This window comes from Equus asinus, chromosome 3, assembly GCF_041296235.1.
Source record: "Equus asinus isolate D_3611 breed Donkey chromosome 3, EquAss-T2T_v2, whole genome shotgun sequence".
Taxonomy (NCBI): Eukaryota; Metazoa; Chordata; class Mammalia; order Perissodactyla; family Equidae; genus Equus; species Equus asinus.
In genome coordinates this window covers 112238307-112252202 of record NC_091792.1, presented here as the reverse complement: position 1 = coordinate 112252202, position 13896 = coordinate 112238307, and positions in this window count along the sequence as shown.

The following is a 13896-nucleotide window of genomic DNA, read 5'->3' as shown; positions in this document are numbered from 1 at the left end:
GTGAGACCAGTTACGAAGTTGCCTCAATGTCCTAGGCCAAAGATGATGATCTTATACTGGCGAGGCAGCAGTGAGGATCATGTGATGTGTTGCGATTCTGGAGCAAGAGCAAACAGGAATCACTAACAGGCTGGCTACGAACAACTAAGCCTGCAGAGAGAGAATATTAGGAGTGGGACAGGGACCATCAGGAGTTATAGGTAAATATTGTGCACATCTCTACGCATTTAATTATACGTCCCTGAACATGACATGCTGATTCAAAAAATTTCTACATCTTGAGGCTAGCCGGTGGCATAGTGGTTAAGTTTGCATACCCCACTTTGGTGGCCCAGGGTTCACAGTTTCAGATCCCACGCATGGACCTACACACCACTGAACAAGCCATGCTGTCGCAGCATCCCACATACAAAATAGAGGAAGATTGGCACAGATGTTAGCTCAGAGACAATCTTCCTCAAGCAAGGGACACATTCTACTTTTAGTTTAAAAAGACCAACTGCATATAAAATATCTTTTGAATTCAGAAGTTATCTATAATTTAGTAAATCTAGTAACAATTACATTGCAATCACTATTACCTTATAGTGTCTCTAACACCACAGTGTGACACACGTGCTGTGTGTCTTAGGCACTACCTCAGTGTGGATTCTCCAATAGGTTAGTCACAAATACGATTTTATGAGGTAACATCCATTTTATTGTTTTGAATCTTACAAATACTCAATGCAGTGTCTAGCAAAGAAAAAATTCTCAATAGAAGTGGATAAAATTCTGAATATGTTTAACCAGTTTATATTCAGTATTATTAAAATTAAATCTTAGCTGGATTGTTGATTTTGAGTGAGAGTTTATTCAAGGTTCAGCTGATTACATGTCTGCCTGATTTGAGCCTCACTAGAAAGTGTCCTCTCCCACAAAGTTTTGCTTTTCCCTCATGTTTTACCTAGAATTGAACTTCTCTGCTCTCGTATTCTGTAAGGTGAGCATAAAGCCCAAATTTATTCCATTGGGAGCAGAAGTAGTCAATAAAAGTGTTGGATCAGAGAAAATAGAACAGAAAATGGGGAACTGAGATGGACATCAAGAAAAATAATGGAGTCAGAGGAAATTATCCAGAAAAGAATCATGCTTTTAGCAATTTAACTAAAAATATATGGTTGCCTATACTTCCTCCAAATTGAATCATTTTAGCTATTCTGCAACTTTAATGATACATGTATAATATAGTTTACAACAACAGAAAGTGCATACTAAATCATTATCACAAATAAATACTTGTATAAAGAATCCTTTAAATAAACTATCTTGAAATTGGTCATAAGTTGAGCTAAAGCTTTTAACTATCAAAACATATCTCAAATTGTAATATATGTTCTATCAAAACTCCTATTTTAACCAAATATTATTCATGGAAGAAAATGCCATCATTTCTTTTGTTTGTAAATATCTGGTTCTGTAGCAGAAAATAAAAATTCAAAGAAATTATAAGGAAATATAACACAAACTAAAATTTTACATCTTAAAATTTTACATTTTGCTTTCAATTTAGCAAAGTAAATCAATACAGATGTATTTTAGATATGTTTTTCATATAAGTTTGTACAATTGTGCTAATAAAAGTTCATTCCTTGTTTTCCTTCTATGTCTTGACAAATAGGCCATCTTCTGGGGAAATTCGCAAGATAAGTCATCTGGCTACTTTCTCATAAAAACAGACTGTAAGTGAAACTAACTGCATTTTGAAAAGATGGTCACATTCATAATATATATATTAGTGATTTTTTCTACCTAAGAAGTTTCTTTTTTCTTTCAAAATCTCAGCACAGAAATAAAGAATGTAAGCCCCTTTTACAAAGTCCTTTCAAAATTTTTATGAAATCTTCTGAAAAAGGAAAAATATATTCTAGTGCTCAAAAAGAGAAATGCCCACTTCAGATGTCAATAGAAATTCATTCTGTATTCTTGTCAGTGGGTAAAAATTCACTCTGTGTGCAAACTTCTCCACGTCAAAGTCCCAGCTTTCTTCTCTCAGTTTGAGTGGTCATGAAGCCACTCATCTAACTTCATCCGTGCTTCGGGTCATTGGCATAAACTGACAGGAGCCTTGCACAATGGTGAAATTATGTAAGTTTAATCATTATATTTATCTACTTTGTTCCAACATAATTAAATCCTAAAGGATTAAAGGAAAATAACCCAAACCAGAAATGAGTAAATTTAAAACTGGAAATAAACACAAAAAACTGAAACAATCCAAACACCACCACCTTATAATCAGTATTATTTAGAATAGAAAGGATCAGATAAATATTATTTTTATATTTAGAATTACATATCATATCATTAGAATTCGAATTTATAATTCTGAGATACTCAGAGGAAACCAATTATCAAAAGAAAAGATTTTGCTTCACTTGGGTTTAACAATTATGTTCCGTAACACTCTCACCCCTTTCAGATTGTAAATATCAAATGATTTAAATTAAAATAATAAATTGGAGATTAGAATTTCTTTGGTAAATATCATAACTCTGTGATACATTCTCTTCTCTCACAATGAGGAAAAGGAGGGAATTCTTTTCTCTTTCACGTCAAGTCTAGTCAAAGGGTCTTTATGAAAAGACTGAACAGAAGGTGATATTTGTCCGTTGCAGTCTGCTTACAGAGCCAGGAGTGGTTGCATGAGAACTTCATGAAGGATAGAACCAGGCAGGTATCTTCATGAAGACTGCTCCCAGACTTGGCTGGGGCAAGGAATGCTTAGGGCTGTTTCTCAGGGGTAAAGAAAGGGCTAGAGGGCAGCTATTTTTAAATCTGCTTTGATTGACTGCCTTGAGGATGCATGGACCCTATCAGAAGAGTTAGGGGAGGAATTTTAAGTGACCATCTGGTGGAAACATGACTTCTCCTAAGTGAAATCCAGGTGAGGGATCGCCAGGGGAGGAGAGTCTCTGAAAAGTGCACACAGCATTCCTCAAGAGATAGAGTCTGATTTCTTTCTGAACTGAGAGAATGTCAGCGACATCATGACAGTACTAGCCACCTAGGACCTGGCCTGGCCACCACTCTAACATTGGAAGGATTATAAACCATATTTAGCAAGTTGGAGAGATTGTGAGGAAAAGAAGCATAAGACTGGGGAAAATTAGAGAGAAAATCAGTTACACTCACGTCACTTGCCCAGAATGCAGCAAGCTAGGGCAGAGGAACAATATTTAACACTCAAAATGTAACTCAGAATTTTACCTTATATAGTGTATTAGGTTTCTTCAGAGAAACAAACCAATAAGATATGTGTATGCGTGTGTATATGTATACAGGGAGATTTCAAGGAATTGCATGTCATTGTGGAGACTGGCAAGTTAAAAATCCAACTTGAGACTCAGGGAAGTGTTGCAGTTTGAGTCCAAGGGCAGTCTGCTGGTAGAATTCTCTCTTGCTCCAGGGAGGCCAGTCTTTTTTGTATTAAAAACTTCAACTGATTGAATGATGCCCACTCACATCTTGGAGGATAGTTTGCTTTATTCAAAGTCTACTAATTTGAACGCTAACACTACCTAAAAAATATCTTCAGAGGAAACAACTAGACTGGTGTTTGACCAGTCTGGGTATCATGGCTCAGCCAATTTGACACAAAATTAATCATTACATCTAGGCAGATATTTTAATCATTAAAATGAATTTATTTTGAACTAAATGATTAGAGAATTTTACCATGTAAGAATAAAAAGGAAAGACATGGGATTAATCTTAAATTTCATCAATGAGATTAGGAAAATTAGCCCTATATGCAAAGTCAGTTGGGGAACATAATTATTTTGCTTCAATTAACCCTTAAGATAATAGAACATACAAACAGTAGCAAAAGGAAGAAGAAAATCTCTCTCCCTTCTTATCCCCTCAGCTAATATGGAACCAAATTTAGGGAAAGAGAAATTCTATGTTCTCTAGGAAAAATAGTCTCATATTCAGTCTGTATATAGAAAGTGTATTAAATTTCACTCAATTGAGTCTAAAAAATGGTCAATTACAAGTCATGAGAACCAATTTAATCATTCTTTTCCCATATCTAAATCCCTACTCTGGTTAACTCCAAAGTATTATCTACTTTGTACTTCATTCTAGATATGTATTCCAATACTGTGATTTATAAGAAATATACAATTGGCCATTTAGATGACCAAAGTATATTTTTCATGTATATTTGGTCTTTGTCCATGGTTCCCGGCTCACAGCTCCCAAAACCCTTGGAATTTTTTGAACAATAAGAGCAATGGGAACATCTTTTATCATACTTGGTTTTTTGTCCTCAGTTCCTGAAATCACTTTAAAGCCATAAAGCTGAAATGAGTGTCTTGTTATTCATAACAAGCTCCTTTCCACTGCAACTTGATTTATGTTAATGAAGTGACTTTTAGAAAGCACTTAAAAATGGGAGCTAGTCACCATAGGAAACAGCCATGTGATTAGAGGGTTGGAACTTTCAGTCCTAAGGGAGCCCACCTGGGATGAGAGAGGGGTTGGAGGGTGAATCAATTGCTAATGGCCAGTGATTTAATTAATTATGCCCATGTAATGAAGCCTCCATAAAAAACCAAATGAATGGCTGTAAAAACGTGGAGATTTGTGGAAAGAGATGCTCTCAGAAAGAGCATGGAAGCTCCGTGCCCTTTCCCCATGCCTTGTCCTGAGCATCTCTTCCATCCGGTTGTTTCTAAGTTATGTTGTTTTATAATAAACCGGTAATCTAGTAAACAAATTGTTTCTCTGAGTTCTGTGAGCTTGTCCAGCGTATTAATCAGACCCAGAGAAGGGGTCGTGGGAACCTCCCATCTAGAGCTGGTCGGTAAGAAGTACAGGCAACAACCTGGACCTGCGATTGGCAGCTGACATGGAGGGCAGTCATGGGACTGAGCCCCTAGCCTGTGGAATCTGATGCTATCTTCAGGTGGATAGTGTCAGAACTGAGCTTAATTGTAGGACATTCAGCTGGTGTGGGAGAATTGCTTGAGATGTGGGGAAAAACCCTCCACACATTGTAATTGGTGGTGGAATTTTAGGTGCGTATGTACGAAAAACTCATAAAACCTATCTCTTCAAGCCTCCAGAGCCTCTTCTTCCATCCCTAACTCTTGATAACCATGCTACCATTTCACAGTGGAAATAGAAGCAATGGAAAGAGATACTCCTTCTACCCATAAATAAACACATTTGCTTCCATGTAACTTGCTTTAACTACTGTTGGGATGGGTAAACTGAAAGGCCCACCAAACTAGATCTCAGACCTTCTTGCCTACCAAGGATATTGCTCCAGGAAGTCTGTCCTTCCTCTTATCCACTATCTTGTTTCTCTGGTATATCATTCTGATTGAACAAACACATGCTTATAGATATAATAGCAAAAGATGCTATAACATCTCCTATTTACAAAAAACAAATCTTTTCTTGACCTCATAGTCACCTTTGGCTACTATCTCATTTTTCCTTCCTTCTTGAAACCAAAACTCCTAATTAAACATTATCACACTCATTGATTCCATATTTTCACCTCCAATTATTTCCTGAATTCACTCGAATCAGACGTTCATGCCTAACAGTTCAAAGAAATTTATTGTCAAGGCACGAGTGGCTTGTATATTGCCAAAGACAATGCAGAACCTTTAGTGCTCATCTCAGTGGAACAGTCAGAAGCATTTGACAGAGTTCATCACTCCTTTCTTGAAAAACTTTCTTCATGTGGTTCTGGAACACCTGTCACTTTTGGTTCTCTTCCTATTTCATGGGTCACTTCTATCCAGTTTCCTCTATAGGTTCTTTTCCAACTTCTAGGATCTAGACCTCTAAATGTTAGAGATGTTCAGGGCTGAAGAAGAGGCCATTCTCTTGTTTTATTTACACTCAGCACTGAGTTTTTTGAGTTTCATAGTTATAAATACCATTAACACACTGAAAATTTCAACTTTTGACTCTTTCACCTAGATTCTCCCTTTAAACCCAAGGTTACGTGTCAAACTGCAAACATCATATCTCCATTTAGAAGTTACCTCAGACTTAATAAATCCAAAATAGGAGGTATCTTTTCTATAAAACTATTATCTTGTAGTTGCCACTCCAGTTGATGGAAACTGCATTAACTAGTTCCTGTGGCACATAAATTCATACACACATAAGCACACAAACACGCTCACACAAATTGGAATTATCTTTGACTCCTCCTCTCTTTTTCTTCCATACCACGTCCAAATCATCTTAATATCCAGTAAATTCTTTCTTTAAAATGTACACACACACACATAATCAAATCATTCTCTCCACTCTGGTACAATCAAAGGTACTCTGTCTCCTGGATTATTTCAGTATTCTTTTAACTGCTCTCCCTGCTTCCAACATGCAGTCTCCATAGAGCAGTCAGAGATTTTTAAAAAATAAAATTAGGTCTTATCACTAGTCTTCACAAAGCTTTGTAATGGCTTCCCACCTTATTCAGTGTCAGTCAAAGTCTTTACGATGGTCTGCAAAGCTTCCTGTGATATTTCCCCAGCACATACACAGTTCTCCACCTCATTTTCAACCTTTCTTCTTGTTGCTTATTTTACTCCAGTAACATTTGTCTCTTTTCAGGGCATTGACCACACCGAGCAAGTTCCTATTTCAAGGCCTCTGCACTCACTCTTTCCTCTCCCTCACCCCTCCCTATCCCACCAGGTGGGAGATGCTCGCTCTCACACTTCTTGCTGTTAATCTGCTCTAATGTGACTTTATCATAGAGGCTCTGCCTGATTACCTTCTAGAAAATAGTCAGACACACCCACGATGCCCTATTCCTGTTACCAGGCATCACATAACTACACAGCACACGTGGTTTATTTGCTTATTTCTTCTCCCACCTGAATGTGAGACCCATGGTGGCAAGAACTTATCTGTTTTGTGTAATGATGTAGTCCCTGCACCGGGAACATCACCTCACACCCAGTACATGTTCAGTAAATATTGTTAACATAATGGATAAATGGATGGATGGATGGATGGACGGACGGGTAGATGGACAAATAAGAGTCATGTTGCAGGATCAAAGTCAGAAACCCTTGTACTGTTTCACACAGCAAACACAAGGAGTAAGTAAAACTTCAAAAAACACTTGTGCGATTTGAAATGGAGGGTATTATCCCAATTACAGGAGAAAGCTCCAAAGATAAAGCAAGATTCCAGGTAAAAGTTGGTTTACTGTGCATTTATGAAGACAGATCTCAGCCTCACAGACCTACCCATGCTGAGCCAGTAGAAAAATTATTATTATTTTTTTTTTTGAGGAAGATTAACCCTGAGCTAACTACTGCCAATCCTCCTCTTTTTGCTGAGGAAGACTGGCCGTGAGCTAACATCTGTGCCCATCTTCCTCTACCTTATACGTGGGACGCCTACCACAGCATGGCTTTTGCCAAACCGTCCCATGTCCGCACGTGGGCTCTGAACCGGCAAACCCTGGCCTCCGAGAAGCGGAACATGCGAACTTAACTGCTGCTCCACCGGGTCGGCCCCTAGAAAAATTATTTAAATCTAAGAGTAGCATGGAAATAGCAAAGAGAGCTGATGGACCTGAAGTGGTCAGCAGTTTGCAATTAGGGGACTCTCACTGAGATCTGCGTGGATAGAAGATGCAGGTGAAGGAGTGGAGAGTGGGGGACACAAGGTGGTGGATTTCTCAGAGAATCTCTTCAAGTGTTAACAATATTAAGCAGAGCTGAGACACTTGGCCTTTGAGCTTTGGCACAATAAAACAATTTTTCCAGATATAGGATAAAATGACTGGTGACTGACTTTAAATTTTTTTCTTTTGTACTGTTAAATTTCAAAATTCTGTATAGGGTTCAGAAGACTTGTTTGTAGGAATGTTTCTAATTGGCTGGATAGAAATCTTGAAAATCTATTTATAGACTCTGTCAATGTCAAAGGATTTTTTGAAATTATAAAGGTAGCAATTTAATACTGCAATTTAAGTTTTATTTCATGACAAATAATATTTATCCATTGTCCTCTCAACTTGTTTTTTAATACAGTTTGCTTAAGTTAGTAATATTACCTTTAATACTATGGAAAGATCTGGTGTTTTCTTGTTTGTCCCCTTTCTAAATCACAATGATTTCTGTAATTAACTTAAAATGAGTCATATATGTACATTATTTACTTATTTTGATAGAAGATTGAAATTATGGTTACAATCAGGCACAGATCCTCTACAGATTCAAATGGCAGACATTTGATCCCATTTATCCCAAAGATAAAGGGAAAAGTATGCAGAGCTTAGAAGGCGATCAACCTGAAATAAGTATGCGCTTACAAATATTATATTTTTCCACCAAAAGGAAATTGATAGGTAGTTTTATTTAGCAAAACAGATAGCTAGACTATTTTACTCACATACACAAAGTTTATTGGATAGGAATATTATTATAATTTTCACCAGATTTTTTCAATATGATTAAATATATGAAATAATACTGCTACCTCTGTTTTATAAATGGTATTTTCTCAATTATACTGAAAGCAAGGGGTTATAACAATATCACATATTGATTTTCAACAGGACAGAACAATTTAATGAATGAAATCTGAGTGAATAAATGAGCTGCTTCGTCTTCAAATCTATATGAAATCCAGCCCATATCAGACAAAAATTAAAATTGTGTAGGGGGAAGGGGAGTGTATGATTCATTTCATTTTCATTGATTAATAGATTTCTCATTTTTGCCAGGAGATAGGTGCAAAATTGCAATCTCTGTGAGTAATTAATTGGATTGTCTTGTTATTTTCCTATCTAACGGGAATGAACAAGTGACACCTGAATTTAGGTGGGATAAATAGGTTTCTTTTTATCACCTTGCTAACATTTTTCCGCTATTTTCTTTTCAATTATCATGTAAATGAAAGCGCTGCAAAACAGATTTTGTAGCAAAAGAGAAAGGGATTTAGCACATTTCTGGTGTTCATGAGAAACACTGTGATTTTAACAACTTAGAGAAAATAAAGGCGATGTTATATATTCCCCGTTTTCATACAAAGACCTAAAAGCAGATCAATAAAATTGGCTTATGTTAGATTCTTTTAGAAATGTTATAGAAGTATTCTGACCATTATCTTTCATTTCATAGACTGATACAGTAGAACACTTTAATCTAAAATATTTTCCTGAAAACTTTATTGATGAGGTATTGTAGGAAAATTGCCGTTATAATATATAATAAGTATTAGTTGATTTAACTTAAAAAGGACACTTTATAAAAATATTTGTTGCGGAGGCTTCATAGAAAATTAATTAGCTAGTTAGAAATGATTAGGTATAAGCATAGTCATTTCTAATAGTTAACCCTTTCCATTAAAATGTATTTGGGGCCTGTGTACATATGTGTTTTATTGTAAATACCTTTGTCGGTTTCTCATATCAAATATACATACATGATATATATAAATTATATATAAACATATATACATTCCATATTATAATTATCAGTATTCTAGGGTTACTTAGCTAGACACAGTTGAAAATCACCTGTCAAAATTAATATTAGTCTTTAAATGGAAACTTGAAAAAAATTTACTCTTTATGAATTATTAACAGTTCAAATATATATATAATAAATATTTTTGTTAATTAAATATGCCCAACAGACAAAACCAAAAACTGATGGTGTTTCTTTCGATGTACTTGAGAACAAATCAAACATACTTTTTTTATTTTCAATATTTTTCCAGGTTTCGGGTTACTTACACAGTGATATGCCTAGAAATTGTAAATCAATCTTGGGCTATATCTAGGACGAAAGTGCCAAAGGCTGAATATTTATTTGTAATCAAAACTAATCACAAGAGAACCTTTGGCTAAAAGATCAGAAGCAATTACGGCTACAAACTCATATGGTTCTAGATGTTCTGTGATCAGAGCTCTAGATTAAAAATTGGAACACTGGGCTCTGGATTTATTTTACTCCTGATCTGCCTGACCAAATAAGAGACCCTAAACAAATGTATTTCAAAAGCATGCATCAGGGAATGAATGAAAACTTGAAGGTTTATTTTCTCATCTATTAATGTAACATAAAATTCCCAAATCATTGCATCTTATAACTACTATTTTTTTCTGTTAATAGCTGTGAAACCAAATAGAATATGTATAAGATACTGTAAATGTTGGAAATTAGTTTTTGTCCACAAACCATTTCTTATTTGTAAAAAAAAGCCAAAAAACAAAGAAACCTCATGATAACAAGTTACAGTTGATATGTGCAGCAGATTTACCATAAAAATTGTATTGGATTCCAGGTAGGCTATGTAAAAAATATAAAAAGAAGTAATAAGAAAATTTTGTGTCACATATGGAAAGTCTCTGAAGGGAATATTAGGACTGTGGATAGGGGCTCTGGAATTAATGCTCTCAAATGTAAATATAACAAAAAATAGATCTAACCACTACTTGGCTAAGAAGCATTCTGAGATGAGATAAGATAAGCAGAGAAGAGGACAAATTCAGCTATCGAAAGAATTAAGGTTCTAGGAACTGAACCAGCTCTTGGACTGGCCTTTAATATGTAAAAATCTGAATTCCATTTTGTCACCTTTTGATTTTGTGCTTTGATTTTTTTTGTGCTTGATTTATATCCAATAGCTTTAATGTAGTGGAGAATAACGCACATTATGGCTGGCAGGCAATACTAGAAGTAAGATGGGTGGCAGTACGACTAACCGTCGTAATCAAAAAAATAACTGTGGGATAAGGTTCTAGACTAAAATTAAGGTAGTTTGGGACAATAAGTCATAGGGAGAAGAGACAGCAGGAGTCAAGCAGGCTTCTAGGACCAAATAAAAAAGGCCCAAGTTCAGAGTAAGACTCTATTATTAAGGAAAATTAAAATGTAAATCAGAAAAGTGAGACAAGCATCATTGAATTGTTAAAATTAAATGCAAAATGGAAACCAAATTTGAAAATTCCCTGAACAGACAAAACCATTTAAGCCACATAAGCAAAACTAAATCTAGCTTATTTCACTAACATAGATGAAACTTAGGTTATTTCTTGTAAATGCCTCTGAAAACCATAAACCAAACTTAAGCTATTCCCCCAAATTGGCATGAGGCAACCACCCTTAACCCATCCCCAACCCCTATGAAAACTCTAACGCTATAACCAATCACTGTAAAGAATAAACAGCCTCTGTATTTTCGTATATAGGCTGTCTTATAGCAATGTACCTCTGAGCCTCATTCTATTGCTGGTGTTGGAGCTCCCAGGCCGCAAAATGTTCGTATACGCACAAGAAACTCTTATTGAATAGTCTTTTTTAAATTGATCTGGTGGTTTTAATTTTGCTAGTTCTGGATTTTTGACAGTGTGGATGAGGACCATATAGTAGGCTTCAGGCCTGCAACTTGATGTGGTGACCACAAGCACGCTGGAAACTAGTCTGCTACAGAGAGGTAATGTGTAAAAATCCAAGTCACATAACGAAGCCAGAGAGACAGAGGGCCCAGCACAGTCCTTTCTTGATTAAAATTGCTTAAGGAACTTGGACTGGCTGAACCAAGTGGAAATTTTCTTATTTTCCATAAATCGAACTGAGATTCCATAAGTTACATAGTTTATTTAGTTTAGATGAGGAGCTGGGCTTCCTAGCTCATCTCTGGGTGATCTATAATAATTTTGAATTTAGTTAATTATTTTCTCTCTTCAGTAATTTAGAAATATCTTGAAGAAATTTTTGACATAACTTTTTGAATTTGTGATTAATAAAGGATGGACCCACATGACCTGCATGAGCAACAACTTCACCAATAACAGAATCAGCATAGGGCATGTGAAAATCCCTTCTGAATGAGTAACTTCCCATCTAAAGAAGAAACATGTCTTAGGGTTTCTCTTAATTGCCACATCATTACAGCTTGTTGGAGTTGTATTTTATCAGATCTGCTTTCAAATTTATAGGAACACAAAACAGAAATGTTTCAAGGGCCTTACTCTACACAATTTACTCAGCAAGAAAATATAAACTTGTCTTCAGGGGAGCAGGATCACTTTTCTTCTCTTTTCCTTGCCTACTGACATAATGGAGAGGTGTGATTACATTCTGGCATTAATCTCTGTGTGATAGCGCTGTGAGAAGAATGCTGGCACTAGGAGACAAAAGTAGTAACCGACAGTTGCCCCAGCATGCTTAAAAAAGACCTGGACAAGACCAATACGTAAGCAGACGCTGCCAAAAGGAAGCACTTGACACTCGCCATGCTGGAATAGCAGCATGTCAGTCAGTACCTCTGTCCTGGGATTCCAAATACGAGACCTTCTAATTAGATATTGGATCAATTTCATTCAACAGCAGAGTGACAGCAGCAATCCTGAACTCTAAGCTGGAAAATAAAGAAAAAAAATTGGCCACGTTTATTCTCTTTCTCTTGTTGAAAACTCTGGTCAAGATGACAATTTGAACGCATGCATATCTTCTTTCTCTTCCAAAATTTCTGCAGAAAAAATAATTAACAGATATTTTCAAATATTATGATTAAAAATCATATAAAGAATTGAGAGGACTACGCCCTTTTGAAAGCAAGCTGGAAATTAAATAGAAAACATTTAAAAATGTCTAATTTATATTGTAGAAGGATTCAAAGCAATTATAAGCAAAAAGAATTCATAGTTGCACACACACACATGCCTAGAGACAAACATACATATCCAGATCCTAGTCAGCATAGCAATAATATCATAAATGCATAGGAAATCAGTAAACAACATGTAGAAGACAAAAATAAAATTGCAAAGCTTTCTGAAATTAAGAGAAAAATTAAATAATTTGTTTCTTTTTTTATCTAAGGTGCTTCTTTTATGACAGACACCATTATTCTTTGTACTACCACTATCATAGAACTCAAACCCTAGTGCAACTGTGACGCCATCAATTTTAAATGTATCCTTGTATCAAAATGATATTTATGAAAGTGTCTTAGGATCCGTTTGATACAGTAAATGAAGAATTATGCAATTTTCTAGGATGGAGTGGCATTGTTGTAATTAGATCAACTGCTTTCACATTTTATTTGTATGAATATATTTGTTGAGATGTGATTCCAATTAAACTCCAGGTATTTTTTGGACTTTGGGGAAATTCTTCTGAAAAGATGACTCATGTAATAAAAATAAAATGAATTCCTATATAGAACAGCAATTAAATAGCTTTGTACAACTAGACGTCAAAATATATATAAAAGATACCATGATTATAAGAAAGCACTATTGGAGTAAGAATAGGCAGTGAAAGGTAAAATAGAGTACAATCAATAGTCATGAAATAAAAACTAGTAGATAGATTCACAAGACACGTACTATCAACTTTCAATGAGAAGAGGATGAATCATTTAAAAAGTATGACATCCAGAATTTTAAAGATATAATGGACAGTGTAGGATGTTGGGGTCAAATCTAGATTTCTGAATATTTCTTCTAAGTTTATTTTCTAAGATTAGATCTGGTAACAAACATGTTTTATCCTATATTTCATTACTCATAAAGGAGGGACACCATGAAATATTCTGCACTCTCATCTTGAAATTTTCTTCCTCCATATTAGTAGATTCCAAACTCTTTCTCACCTGACTTTCTGTGTAGTGTCTGTATGTCACCTCTGGGAGAAAGGCCAGGGTCAACTGAGCAGGACCCTAGACAGCCCTGCCATCTGCTTTAATCAAAGGAACCCTGCACTTATCTGTTTTATGTCTTTCACTGAGGAAGGTGGACCGCTTTACTTGCACGTGAAGATTTAAGTATTATTATTTAACAAGGCAGAATATCTAAATTAAGACTGTATTTGGTGACAATTGGCAGTGGTCATTTTTATTAACCTAAAAGTA